The 14935-nt window shown below is 47.4% G+C and overlaps 1 long non-coding RNA gene across 1 annotated transcript; it reads left to right on the top strand.

The window, feature by feature from the left end:
• Nucleotides 1-1188: 1188 nt before the first annotated feature.
• LOC116986521 lies at nt 1189-12097 on the top strand. The gene is made up of 3 exons (XR_004415501.1): nt 1189-1224; nt 10458-10462; nt 12087-12097. It is a non-coding gene; the product is annotated as an uncharacterized LOC116986521 (long non-coding RNA).
• Nucleotides 12098-14935: the final 2838 nt, after the last annotated feature.

Here is a 14935-nt window from a genome sequence, read left to right as displayed (position 1 = left end):
AGCAACGCTACCCCACCTCCTTTTCCTTTCTGTCTATCCCTCCTGAATATTGAATATTCCTGGATATTCAGCTCCCAGCCTTGGTCACCCTGGAGCCATGCCTCTGTGATCCCAACTATATCATATTCATTAATAACAACTGCAAATTCCTCAATCAATCAATCAAAACGTTGTTGTCATTCAGAAATACATCAATAAATGCGAGTCTGGTCGAAATTTCATTGCATTTGGCTCCCCATGCAACACAAAAATATACAGAAGGATAAAATGGATAAAAAGATAAAATGGATAAAAAGATAAAATAGATAATAGTGGTGGCACATTACATGGCATTCAAGAGTGGTGGCTCGTGGGAAGAAACTGTTGCAAAACCTTGACGTTCTGCTCCTTAAGCTACAATATCTTTTGCCCGAGGGAAGCAGAGTGAACAGTCCATGATGGAGATGTGTGGGGTCCTTTATAATACTGCTGGTCTTAGACAAGCAACGTTTGCTCGCAATGTCCCCGATTGAGGGGAGAGAAGTCCCGATGATTTTTTCAGCCATCCTCACCACTCTCTGCGCGGACTTCCAGTCGAAGGCTTTACAGTCCCCAAACCAGACAGAGATGCAGCTGGTCAGAATACTCTCAATGGTGCCCCTTTAGAAAGTGGTGAGGATGGGATGGGGGAGGTGAGCTCCTCTCATTCGGCACAGAAAGTGCAAACGATGCTGAGCTCTCTTAACTAATAATGTGATGTTATTTGGCCAGGTGAGGCTGTTAGTGATCTGCACCCCCAGGAACTTAGTGCTACTGACCAGCTCCACATCAATGTCATTAATGTGTAGTGGTGTGTGACTGTACCGGTTTCTCCTGAAGTCAATGATGACCTCCTTTGTTTTGTCAACATTCAGGATCAGATTGTTCATGTTGCACCAGTCCACCAGTTGTTTCATCTCCTCCCTGTAAGCCAGCTCATTGTCGTCCCGGATAAGGCCCACCACTGTTGTGTCATCTGCGTACTTCAAGATGTGGTTTGTACTAAACCTGGCACAACCAGCCGTGGGTCATCAGGGTAAACAGCAGTGGATTCAGGACACAGCCCTGAGGGGAGCCGGTGCTCAGAGAGATGATGTTGGAGGTGTTGTTTCCAACCCGCACTGACCGGGGTCTGTCAGTGAGGAAGTCCAGTAGCCAATTACACAGGGGGGTGCTGAGGCCCAATGGACCCAGGTTGCTTATCAGGTGCTGAGGGATGATTGTGTTGAACGCTGAACTAAAGTCCACGAACAGCATTCTTGAATTGAATTGAATTGAATTGAATTCCTTTATTGTCACTCAGACCTTAAGGTCTGAACGAAATTTCGTACCTGCAGTCATACATATAATAATAAATAACAAAAGCACACAATAAACACAAATTAACATCCACCACAGTATGTTCACCAGGCACCTCCTCACTGTGATGGAGGCAAAAGTCTTGAAGTCTCTGTCTCTTCCCTCCTTGTTCTCCCTCTGCGCTGAGGCGATCCAGGCTTCCGCTGTTGTGACCCCGCCGGGTGATGGTGAGTAAATCCCGCGGCTCAACCGTGCTCTGCGAACGGGCCGGTTCAAGCTCCGTGGCCCGGGGTGGTTGAAGCTGCCGAAGATGCCGCCCTCCAGTCCAGCGGACGCAGCTGTAGTTGCGGGTACTCCGGAAAAACAGGTCACCAACCTGTGACCTGCAAGCTCCCGACGATGTCATCCACTGGGCCCGCAGCTGAGCCCCGAATTCAGGTCGCCGCTGCAGGAACGCCGCCGCAGCCCCGAAGCCCCGAACTCGGGCCACCGGAACGCCGCCACAGCCCGAAGTCAGCCAGCCTCGCGTTGGTAAATCCTGGCTCTGCCTCCAGAGCCTCGAGGTCGGTCACAGTTGGAGGCCGCCAGCTCCGCCATTAGGCCTCAGCGCAGACGGAGGCAGAGAAGGGGGATACAACAAGAAAAAGTTGCATTCCCCTGAAAGAAGGGACAAAAAACATGGTCCCCCCCCCCCCACACACACATATACACAACCTAATAAACAAAAATTTAACTAAAACAGGACAAAAGAAAACAACAAAAAAATAAAAAACAGACGGACTGCAGGTGAGCCGCAGCTGTCAAGCAGAGCCGCCACTTCCGGGATATTCGTACATACTTGTTCTTCTCCTCGAGATGTTCCAGGCTCAGATGGAGTACAGAGGATATAGCGTCCTCTGTGGAGCGGTTTGGCCTGTAAGCAAACTGGTATGGGTCAAGTACGGAGGGGAGTCTGGAAGTAATATGGTCCCGGACCAGCCTCTCGAAGCACTTCATCATTATGGGAGTGAGTGCTACAGGGCGGTAATCATTGAGACAAGTTATTGCGGATTTTTTTGTCACTGGTATGATGGTGGCAGTCTTGAAACATGATGGGACGACAGCCTGGTTCAGCGAGGTGTTGATAATGTCAGTAAGGACATGTGCCAGCTGATCAGCACATTCTCTGAGAACTCATCCACCTTATTACGAATGCTCCCCGGATTGCGACTGGGTACTCTTCCCGGGAGCTCTTTGTAATCCAAACGGTTTGCAAATAGGAAATGCTGAGGTAAGGACCGATTTCCCACTTGGTAGAAGATGCCTCCAGTCCCATAGCAACGGCCAAATCCATCAGCTGGGCTCCCAAACTCTCTATTGGATGGATGGGCCATACATAAAGAGGGTGACCATGCAGTGGGGAGAATCTGCATCTAAATGTGGAGCAGAAAAAATGTATAGGAAAAAACAGCAGATGCTGATTTACACCAATGATAGACTCAAAATGCTGGAGTAACTTAGCGGGACAGGCGGCATCTCTGGATAGGAGGAATGGGTGATGTTTCATGCCTATCTTCAGTGTAAACCAGCATCTGCTGTTCTTACATCACCCTCTCTATCTCTCGTTTGCCTCACCCCTGACTCTCGTCTGAAGAAGGGCCTTGACCCATAACATCACCTACTCCAGCATTTTGTGACTATCTTAAATGTAGAGCAAGATGGGGGCAAATTGCCTGGAAGAGAGACCAGAATAAGATGCAATGTCAAATTCCCATCTACAGAGGATCAGTTCTTCTCATTATGGTGGTGTTTAGTTTGTGCCCAGTCTGTATTGGAGAACTTTATGTGTAGGCTTATTATTGTCACGTGTACTGAGATAAAGTGAAAAGCTTTGTTTTCAAAGGTTTCTAAGGTCTTTTATTGTCACCTGTACCAATTAAGGTACAGTGATATTCGAATTACCAATCCGCCGTACAAAAAAAGTAACAAGACACACAACTACATAAAAGTTAACATAAACATCCACTCACTGTGTAGGAAGGCAATAAAGTCTAACCTTCTTCCCTCATTTTTCTCCTGCAGTCGGGGCAGTTGAACCATCTGTCGGGGCAATCGGAGCTCCCGCAGCTGGTGGTCGAAGCCCCCGCGTCGGGGCGATCCAAGCCCCCATGTCGGGGCGCTCCAAGCGCCGCCGGCAGCCTGTGTTCGAAGTATGGTGAAGCGTCTCAGGCTATGAGTAGAATAAAATAACATTGCATCTGGTTAACCCAGAGACCACGGTCCCTCATTGATGTGTGGGAAGGAGCAGAACTGCAGATGCTGGTTTGAACCGAAGATAAAGAACCGAAGATCAGGGGTGAGGGAAACGAGAGTTATGGAAGACATTTGAAAGCAGACGATGATGTCTGCCTACTATGTTCTGTTGCGCTAAAGCAAAGCAAGAATTTCAATGTCCGATCAGGGACACATGACAATAAACTCTCTTGAATATTGAATCTCTTGAATCTTGAATCAAGGAACAGTAGATTGGTTCATTCGAAGGTAGACACAAAATGCTGGAGTAACTCAGCGGGACAGACAGCATCTCTGGAGAGAAGGAATGGTTCGGGTCGGGACCCTTCTGCAGACTAGAATGGTTCATTGTTGGCAGGGGAAGATGACACCAAGGCTTACAATCAGTAAAATTAATCAGGACAGTGTAATCAAACCTGAAACATCACCTGCCCTTTTACTCCAGAGATGCTGTCAGTCCCACTGGGTTCCTCCAGCCTTTTGTGTCTATCTTCGGTTTTTCATTGATCTTTGACATTTCCCTCCATGGTGAGTAGAGTCTTTTGGTATACAGGCCATGTTTTCTCAGGACCGTATGATGGTGGAGTGGTCAGTACCCGTGAAGGACCAGGCAGTGTCCACCACCTTTTATAATCTCCTTCTTACCTGGGCTTTCGAATTGGCGAACCTGGCCCTGATGATACCAGTCAAAGATGCTGCCATGTACAGGTCCACCACCGATTTTCCGGCACCACATTGTGTTTGTTTGCGTATGTGCACTGCTTGATGTTAGTGTTTGAGTTACTTTTCCTGGGGTTGGGATGAATAGCCACTCATGGATTCAGTCGACACTGGATAACTATCTCTCCTGCCTAGAGTCACACAACATGCAAGCAGGTCATTTGGCCCAATTTACTCAAATCGACCAACATGTCCCATCTACACTAGTCCCACCTGCCTGTGTTTGGCCCATAAGGGAAAAAAGTGTTCGGCACGGACTTGTAGGGCCGAGATGGCCTGTTTCCGTGCTGTAATTGTTATATGGTTATTATATGGTTATAACCTTCCTAAACCATTCCTATCCATGTACCCGTCCGTTATGCTTCACATATGAACCCTGTTAGAGGAAAGATGTGGTCAATCTGGAGGAGAGGGTGCAGAGAAGATTTACAAGATGTTGCCCGGACTCGAGGGCCTGAGCTATAGGGAGAGGTTGGGCAGGCTAGGACTTTATTCCATGGAGTACAGGAGGCTGATCTTACAGAAGTGTGTACAGGGCCGGATTTAGATGAAGAGGCCCTAAGCTGTTCCACTTGTGAGGCCCCTCCCAATGTCCCACACACCAGATTGAAACCGATTTGCAGCCGAGCGTGGCCAATGGGATAAGGGGCTGGAAAGCTGCGCTTATTTATTTATTTATTGCCAGTGCTAGTGACGTGTTATTGGCTTAAAACACTATTATTCTGAAATGGAGGGCAAGGAAAATTACTGAAGGGTTGTTTAGAGACTACAGTGCATTGTGACAGCATATGTAAGAAAGGCCTATGACAGTGTCAACAATATTACACACCTTGCAGGGCTCTCACTTAATTTTTTTTCTCTGTTGTCAGCCGGGCAACCTTGGCAGCTTTTTAAGTTGCCAAATGACAGTTTAGGTGGTCATTTAAGGCGGCTTGCATGATGCGTGCGATAATGTGCTCGCACGAAGTGCGTAGTTTCCAGTCGGAATTATGCTCAGTGAAGCATTCACATATTATTTCTGCTACAAATAAAGTCACAAACTAAACATATTCACCTATCAAGACATGATATATAACACATTGACATGTAGCAAAATTATAATACAGTTTCTCAACTCTTTTTACACATTGCAATTAATGCAATTACTATTATTTATTTCCACTTTCAAACAAAAATGTGGTTGGATTATTCAGTGTATGATCAGCCTCGGTGAGACCAAGCGCAGGCTTGGCGATCGCTTTGCACAACACCTCCACTCAGTTCGCAATGACCAACCTGATCTCCCTGTGGCTCAACACTTCAACTCCCCTTCCCATTCTGAATCCAACCTTTCTGTCCTGGGCCTCCCCCATGGCCAGAGTGAGGCCCACCGCATATTGGAGGAGCAGCACCTCATATTTTCTTGCGTAGTTTACACCCAGCGATATGAACATTGGCTTCTCTAATTTCAGGTATTCCTTGCTTTCTCCCTCCTTCCCCTCCCATTTCCAGCTCTCCCACAGCCTACTGTCTCCGCCTCTTCCTTTCTTTTTCATGTCCCACCCCTCCCGACATCTATCTGAAGAAGGGTCTCGACCCGAAACGTCGTCTATTCCTTCGCTCCATAGATGCTGCCTTACCCACTGATTTTCTCCAGTTTTTTTGTCTACCAATGGGATCCCACCACTGGCCATATCTTCCCATCTCCTCCCCTGTTGGTTTTCTGCAGAGACTACTCCCTCCATAACTCGCTGGTCAATTTTTCCCTTCCCACCCAAAGCACCTGGTACTTTCTCTTGCAACCGCAGGAAATGCTACACTTGTTGCTTTACCTCCCCCTTTGACTCCATTCAAGGACCCAAACAGTCTTTCCAGGTGTGGCAGAGGTTCACCTGCACTTCCTCCAACCTCATCTATTGCATCCACTGCTCTAGGTGTCAGCTGCTCTACATCGGTGAGACCAAGCGTAGGCTTGGCGATCGCTTCACCCAACTCCTCCGCTCGGTCCGCAATAACCAACCTGATCTCCCGGTAGCTCAGCACTTCATCTCCCCCTCCCATTCCGAATCTGACCTTTCTGTCCTGGGCCTCTTGCATGGCCAGAGTGAGGCCCACTGTAAATTGGAGGAGCAGCACCTCATATTTCGCTTGGGCGGTTTACACCCCAGCGGTATGAACAATTTCTTCCATTTCAGGTAATCCTTGCTTTCTCCCCCCGCTTCCCAGCTCTCCTTCAGCCCACTGTCTCCTCCTCTTCCTTTCTTCTTCCTGTCCCCCACACCCTCACATCAGTCTGAAGAAGGGTTTCGACCCGAATCGTCGCCTATTTCCTTCGCTCCATAGATGCTGCCTCACCCGCTGAGTTTCTTCAGCATTTCTATCTATCCATTCACACAAGTTCTGTTATCCTACTTTCTTCACCCACTCCCTCCACATTAGGGGCAATTTTACAGTGACAAGTTAACCTACAGAGCCTATGTATCTTTGGGATGTGGGAGGAAACCCACACATTTACAGGAAGAATGTGCAAATTCATCACAGACAGTGCCCGAGGAAAGGATCTCTGGCGTGTGAGGCAGCAGGTCTACCAGCTGTGCCACTATATTTTGTTTTCCAACACACAAAAAATTATACGTTGATAACTTTGGTTACAAAAAATATGAAAATATCCATTTTCAGTTTTTAATCTCCAAGTGACGCTATGTCCCTCTTTACAGCTACTGTATGTTTTAATTCAGTTCAAGACTATGGGGCAGTACATTGGCCATAAAGTTGCTGCCTAAAAGTGCCAGAGACCCGGAATTGATCCTGAATATGGGTGCTGTCTGTGTAGAGTTTGCTCCTTTTTTCTTTGATCGCAAGGGTTTTCTTCGGGTGCTCTGGTTTCCTTCCACATTCCAAAGATGTGCAGGTACCTATTTCAGACCCAACCCAAAACGTAATATTTTCCTTTTGTCCAGAGATTCTGCCTGACCTGTTCAGTTACTCCAGCTTATTGGGTCTATCTTCAAAGGTATCAAAGGTATTTTATTAGTCACATTCACATACACCTAGGTGTAGTGAAGTGAAATGCTTTTTGCCATTTTGCAGCACACAAAAAAAAATACAGACATAACACCAATGAGAGTCTTAAACACATAGAACATCCCCCCACAATGGCTCCCACCATGAGGGAAGGCACAAAGTCCAGTCCCCAACCCCAGTTCACCCATAGTCGGGCCCATTGAGGCCTCCACAGTTGCCTCTACTGAGGCCCGATTTCCTGGCCGTTCTCGCCGGGTGATGTTGCTCCGGCGTCGGGAGAGTCCTCCCAGCGGCCTGGGAACCCTGGAACGGTCGCTTCCGCACTGGAGGCCGGGGCTTCCGAAGCCGACAAGGCCGTGCCGGTTGGAGCTCCACAACTGGCGATCTCGTCGCGAGATCCCAGGCTCCCGGTGTAAAGTTCGGCGCCGCCGCCCGCAGCTGGCCGCTCCACAGTCCCGCAGCTCCGCGATGTTGTTCCCGGCGGTCTCAGCTCACCGGAGTTCCAGCGCGGCGACCCAGGCAAGGCATCGCCCGCTCCACGATAGCGCTCCAGCGCTGTGCCGCCGCCGAAAGCCGTGGTTCTGGGCGCTCCCCGACAGAAAACGCCGCTCCAGGCCCGCTGGTAGGCCGCGAGGACGGGTCGAAGCTACAGCCCGGAGAAAAGCTGCCTCTCCGACCAGGTAGGGACCCTGAAAGGTAGTTTCCCCCTCCCCACCACCCCCACATAAAAAAGTCTAGACCTCCAACAAAACACTTTAACTAACTTAAAATAAAAATAAAAAGATGAAGGGACAGACAGCTGCTGGCTGGGCAGCCGTGCACAGGACAGCGCCCCCTACCTTAAACCAGCATCTGCAGTTCTGAAGGAGGAGGGAGTGGGGAAGGGGAGAGAGGGGGAAGAGTGTGCAGGGATGGGGAGAGTAGTAGGGGGAGAGGGAAGAGTGGGGAGGGAGGGGAGGGGAGAGTGGGGAAGGGTGGTGAGGGTAAGAGTGGGAGAGGGGTAGGGGGAGTGGTGGAAGAGGCAGAGATGGGTAGGGGAGAGAGGTGGGGGGAGAGGGGTGGTGGTTGGGGGTGGGAGGGGAGGAGGCAGAGGGGTGAGGAGAGAGGGATGGGGGTGGGAGGAAGAGGGGGAGGAGAGGGAGATGTAGAGGGGTGAGGAGAGGGAGATGGAGAAGGGGGGATGAGAGAGGGGTGGGGTAGGGGAGGAGAGGAGACAGGGGGAGAGAGGTGTGGCCCTCACTCCAGCCCAGGCTCTGCTGCAGCACAGGCAGCAGCCTCCCCACCAGGCGCTGGGCGGGGGACATGGACTCGAGGATGGCCACGGGCGGGGATCGACCTGAGGACCCCGAGCGAGGCGGTGGGCGGGTGGGCAACGAACCGGGCTTGGGCCGCGGCAGCAGTCTTCCCATCAGGCGCCGGACCCGAGCGAGGATGTGGACGGGCGTGGACTCCGAGCAAGGTCGCGGCAGGCGGGCATCTGCAGAAATGTCTGGATATTTCTGAGCTCCATGGGCTCGCATATTCGGCGCTTCAGACCCCAAGTATGGGGAGGGGGAGAGGGGGGAGTGGGGGTGAAGAGGGGGAGAGGAAGGAGAGCATTGCGGGGAGAGGTGAAGTGGGGGGCGGGCAGGCGGACGGGCTGGAATCGTGGCGCGAGCGTACTTTGAGGCATACGTGAGGCAGGTGCAAAGATTATAGAGGAGCCCCCCCTCTCACAACTCTCCCCTCTTCCCCCTTCCCCATACACCCTCCCCTTCTCTCCTCCCACACCCTCAAAACAATGACCAGAATTGCCTCTTCCTCTCACCCTCACCACTCTCCCTTCCCCTCCACTCACTCTGCCATAAGCAGATAGCTCAGAGAAAGCAGGACAGAGGCAGGGAGGGAGCAACAGATGGATACGGATAAGATGCAGTGTTTGTCGAGCAGATTCCCTCCAGCATGTTGTCCCAGTAAAGAATGAAAAACTGGAACTAGACACAGCTATTCACAGCCGTTTCAGGAGTGCCACAGGTGGAGAAGGTGGAAATCCATTTCCTAAAGATGGGGTATCTACTAGCTGAGTATCTACTTCTTCTTCTATGTGGTGTTTTTTGGCGGTTGGCAAACAACTTTTTTGGTGCATTACCGCCACCAACTGGCATGGAGTGTGGATCAAACATCACCATTACATATACTAATAACCTATATCCTTCTGAACAAATTGGTTACCCTAAGAAAATGCAACAGGATTTGATAGCACTTATATGAACTTCCTTGCAAAATATCTACCAAATCAAATTGTATTCTTTCTTTTCTGAACTGCTCACTCATCCGTTCTCTCTCCTCCTCATACCTCTCACAATGTACAATGACATGCTCTATTGTCTCTTCTTGCCCACAGTATTCACATCTACCTGTATTATGCTTGCCTATTATAAAAAGTGTACTGTTCAGACCAGTGTGTCCAAATCTAATTCTTGAGATTACTGTCTCCTCTTTTCTGTTTTTTTCCTGCACATCTCATTTCTCCCACTTTCCTCTGGACTCTGTAGAACCACCGTCCTTTCCGCTCTTCATCCCATTGCTTTTGCCATCTCTCCTTCAGTCTTTGCTTAATAATGTCTTTGATTTCAGTTTTACCTATGTTAATACTTAAATCAATTTTACTTCTTTTTGCTACCTCTTTTGCTACCTTATCTGCCATTTCGTTTCCTCTAATGCCAATGTGTGCTGGTACCCATAAAAATATGACTGTAAGCCCCATCATTTGAATTCTGAATAGTGTTTGTTGTATTTCAATCAAAATGTCTGGTCTACTGTCTGAATGGCTGTGCTGTAAACTCTTTATTGCTAAACCTGAATCTGAACAAATAACTGTCCTTAAAGGCCTAGTATCCTCGACCCACTGTACCGCTAACAATATTGCAATCATTTCACCTGTGTATACTGAGACCTCATTATTGATCCTCTTCCCTAGCTGAGTATGATGTTCACTAATTCTTTAAACAACCTGTTTGGAAATTTGCCAGATTATGATAATTATTCCTTAATCCCATAGGTTTAAGGTGAAGGGGAAATTATTTAATAGGAATCTGAGGGTAACTTTTTCACACAAAGGGTGGTGGGTGTATGGAAAAAGCTGCCAGAGGGGTTAGCTGAGACAGGGACTGTCCCAACATTTACGAAACAGTTATACAGGTACAAGGATTGGACAGGTTTGGAGGGATATGGACCAAATGCAGGCAGATGGGATGTGTAGCTGGGACATGTTGGCCGGTGTGGGTAAATTGGGCCAAAGGGCCTGTTTCCACACGATCACTCTTTACTTTTACTTACTTTTATTAATTTATTGAACATGTTAAAAAATACAAACACAAATAAACTTGTAAGCAATAAAAAAAACTAAAATGAAACACAAAGGAAAACAAACAAATAAGTAACTCAAATAATACAAATAATATCGTTCATGTTCATTCTATGACAGCACACATAACCTGTGGGGTAAGACAGCCAAGACTGGCCATGGGTGGAAGTTGTGGTCTGCAATGGTGTGGATAGAATCTCAGGCAACTAGATATTTCACACTTTTGGATTTGCCAGATTTCTAGAATCTGCAATTTTTTTGCTTTACTTCATCCTGATTTGCAATCAATTAATGATGGTTTGCAGAATGATCCTGACCTGAAACGTTACCCATCCTTTTTCACCAGAGATGCTTCCTGACCCGAGTTACTCCAGCGCTTTGTGTCTATTTTTGGTATAATCCAGCATCTGCAGTTCCTTGTTTCTACTAATGATGGTTTGACTTTGGTGAACAATAGTCAGTTCACCATCAATGGCCAATACGAATGAGTGTTGAATATTAAGTTTGTGTGTTCTCACTGAGCGGTCAGGTGTAGCCTCATTCTGTGGCCTGAAGTTTTTATTTCCTTCAAGTTGTCTGATTTTATTTGATTTCGAAATCACGTGAGTGACTACGTAAAGAATCCTGCCAGTCCGCATGCACGTCAATTCGTCTAGCACACTGGAGCGAGCGGAGCAGTTTGTACTGCTCTGCAAGGTAAGTCACTTTTCACCGGGCCACTCTATAGTGTGCCCGGGGTAGCTATGGAGGCGGACGGGGGTTTCGGCTGCCGTGGAAGCTCCATAGGAGAGGCGGCTAAAATTGGGAACCGCGGCCCAAATGGGAGGCCAGCGTAGGCTCTATGAGGTGCTGGGATAGCGGCTGTTGCCGTTATAGTCTGCACGGCAGCAGACTGCCCAAATGGGAGACCGGTGTAGGCTCCATGAGGTGCTGGGATTGCAGCTGTTGCCGTTAGTCAGGTAGTTACCAGCAGAAAGCTCGTCTGGCATATATTATAACTTTATCTGACCTGCAAGTTCATGCTGTGAATCAACAATGTATTTATAATAATCCATAGGCTCTCAATACCAGTATTCCTGATTGAGTGCTGGGTCGAAGAGATTGTGTTATGCACTCTGGAGACTTAGGACTGCGAGGCAAATTCTTGATTCAGCCTTGCATTATACTAATCTCCACTCTGAAGGAAAACGCTACGTATTCATGGTGACTCTTAGTCACGAGTTGACGGGGAACTTGTATTCTCACATCTAAGGGAGACTGTGGTTTCAGCTCTAGTCATTAGCTGCTGGTTATATATTATTAACGATATGTATGAATAACTAGATAATGCATCTTCCGCGGGTAGGAAAGCCTAAACATTTCCGTTCGTAGGATTAATAGAGGAACAGCGATTCCGAGTGCAAACAGTGACGACTCATCCGAGGATGAGTAGTCTGGCCAAGGACTAGAGGGGTATATTTCTTAAGATTACAGAAATATGGCGCAGGCCAAATCGGTTAGCATTAGGCTAATCAAATTGTGGGTTTACTTACCCAGTCTAAGATGGATGATTGGCTGTCTGAAATTTAACTGACTCAGAGAATTGATCTTGTAGTTGCATACTCTGTCATATCTACAGAGAGTAATGGTGGATGGTTGTTTGTCAGGTTGGAGGCCAGTGACTAGTGGGGTGCCACAGGGATCTGTGTTGGGTCCACTGTTGTTTGTCATGTACATCAATGATCTGGATGATGGTGTGGTAAATTGGATTAGTAAGTATGCAGATGATACTAAGATAGGTGGGGTTGTGGATAATGAAGTAGATTTTCAAAGTCTACCAAGAGATTTATGCCAGTTGGAAGAGTGGGCTGAAAGATGGCAGATGGAGTTTAATGCTGATAAGTGTGAGGTGCTACATCTTGGCAGGACAAATCAAAATAGGACGTACATGGTAAATGGTAGGGAATTGAAGAATGCAGGTGAACAGAGGGATCTGGGAATAACTGTGCACAGTTCCCTGAAAGTGGAATCTCATGTAGATAGGGTGGTAAAGAAAGCTTTTGGTGTGCTGGCCCTTATAAATCAGAGCATTGAGTATAGAAGTTGGGATGTAATGTTAAAATTGTACAAGGCGTTGGTGAGGCCAATTCTGGAGTATGGTGTACAATTTTGGTCGCCTAATTATAGGAAGGATGTCAACAAAATAGAGAGAGTACAGAGGAGATTTACTAGAATGTTGCCTGGGTTTCAGCAACTAAGTTACAGAGAAAGGTTGAACAAGTTAGGGCTTTATTCTTTGGAGCGCAGAAGGTTAAGGGGGGACTTGATAGAGGCCTTTAAAATGATGAGAGGGATAGACAGAGTTGACGTGGATAAGCTTTTCCCACTGAGAGTAGGGAAGTTTCAAACAAGGGCACATGACTTGAGAATTAAGGGACAGAAGTTTAGGGGTAACATGAGGGGGAACTTCTTTACTCAGAGAGTGGTGGCTGTGTGGAATGAGCTTCCAGTGAAGGTGGTGGAGGCAGGTTCGTTTTTATCATTTAAAAATAAATTGGATAGTTATATGGACAGGAAAGGAATGGAGGGTTATGGTCTGAGCACAGGTATATGGGACTAGGGGAGAATACGTGCTCGGCACGGACTAGAAGGGTCGAGATGGCCTGTTTCCATACTGTAATTGTTATATGGTTATATGGTTATACACATAGGCACAGATTCTGCTGTTTAATAACAAAGCTAGTGGTGAAAGCCTATGCTACCCTTCTCAGATTAATAGGCATTATGTCATCGAGTTTTAGGTATTATGCAAAATTGCAAATGATAAAACTTATGAGTTGTCGGTAGATATCTTTTGCGATATTACAAATGAGGCAACATGAAATTTAACAGAAGGTACACAAAAAAGCTGGAGAAACTCAGCGGGTGCAGCAGCATCTATGGAGCGAAGAAAATAGGCAACGTTTCGGGCCGAAACCCATCTTCAGACTGATCGGGGGTGGGGGTGGGGGGGGGGGGGGGGGGGGGGGGGCAGGGACAAGAAAGGAAAAAGGAGGAGGAGCCCGAAGGCTGGGGATGGGAGGAGACAGCAGGGGGACTGAGGAAGGGGAGGAGATAGCAAGGACTAACAAAATTGGGAGAATTCGATGTTCATGCCCCCAGGATGCAGACACCCCAAGCGGAATATGAGGTGCTGTTCCTCCAATTTCCGGTGCTGCTCGCTGTGGCCATGGAGGAGACCCAGGACAGAAATTTAACAGTGCCAATTTGCCTATTCAACCACGCCATGGTAGGCGGCTGAAGCAACTCTTATTTACTCATTCACGTGTGACGGCTGGGACAGCCTGTCTTCTCGGGCAGCTAGCTCTGCACGATTGTATGAGAACCTTGTGAACAACATATGTGAGTCAATTCTATACGGAAGTAACAGGTTTGTGTGGCTTCCAGTTTGAGCCTAGAGGAACTTATGCGACAGCACAATTGACATTGCTTGTGCTGCTTTATGATTTCTGTAATACCATAAGTGGGACATAAATGATTGGTTCTTCACCCACTATTCTCTAACGTTATACAGGGTGTCTTTTATTTGACCACTCTAATAGCCTACACTCATTGTAATGTACGATGTACATCAGCAAATTGTAATGCAAATATTCCTCAACATTTTCCTAATGGGACCAGTATCTTAAAATGATTTTGCTTTCAGCAGCTGATCTCAGCATAAAGAACACAGCCTTACTCAATCTCTGGCTTAGTCTCCACGTCATACTGACATTAGGGTAGCTTGTTATAGAAATAATCTCATAAGCAAATAAGCAGGATTGCGTACATTTGAGGTTGACAGCATACCCACCAGAGCAGAGATCAGGCAGGGATTACGTGCCCTCCACTCTCAACCCTAGTCTCATAAAGATAATTTGGTAGTTCTAGCCTTCAATCTTTCAATAGCTTAGGTCAGCAACTATTCTGTGGTTTCATACAGCTACTTTGAAGATTGAGGCGCATGCGGACTGGCGGGTTTCTTCACATAATCCCTCACTGCAACTTCTCATAAAATAAAGATCAAACTTCTAACGGTAAGTTCTCGTTTAATCTTTCTATTTTTCAACTTCCTTCCAGAGTCACCCTCTGTTTAAGTGCAGTGAAGAGATGGTGAAGGACTGGTTGGAGACCTGTGGTGTAAATGTGGTGGAAGTGAATCAGTTGTGTCTTTAGTGTCCCTCTAAATGTATGTTTTGGACGGTGGCTGGTGGTGCGCAAGAGGTTGTGGGTGTCTGTTTGTTTGCGGTAATTATTTTA

This window comes from Amblyraja radiata, chromosome 23 (assembly GCF_010909765.2).
Source record: "Amblyraja radiata isolate CabotCenter1 chromosome 23, sAmbRad1.1.pri, whole genome shotgun sequence".
Classification (NCBI taxonomy): Eukaryota; Metazoa; Chordata; class Chondrichthyes; order Rajiformes; family Rajidae; genus Amblyraja; species Amblyraja radiata.
Note: the sequence above shows the minus strand (reverse complement) of the source record. Positions and strands in the feature narration are given on the sequence as shown.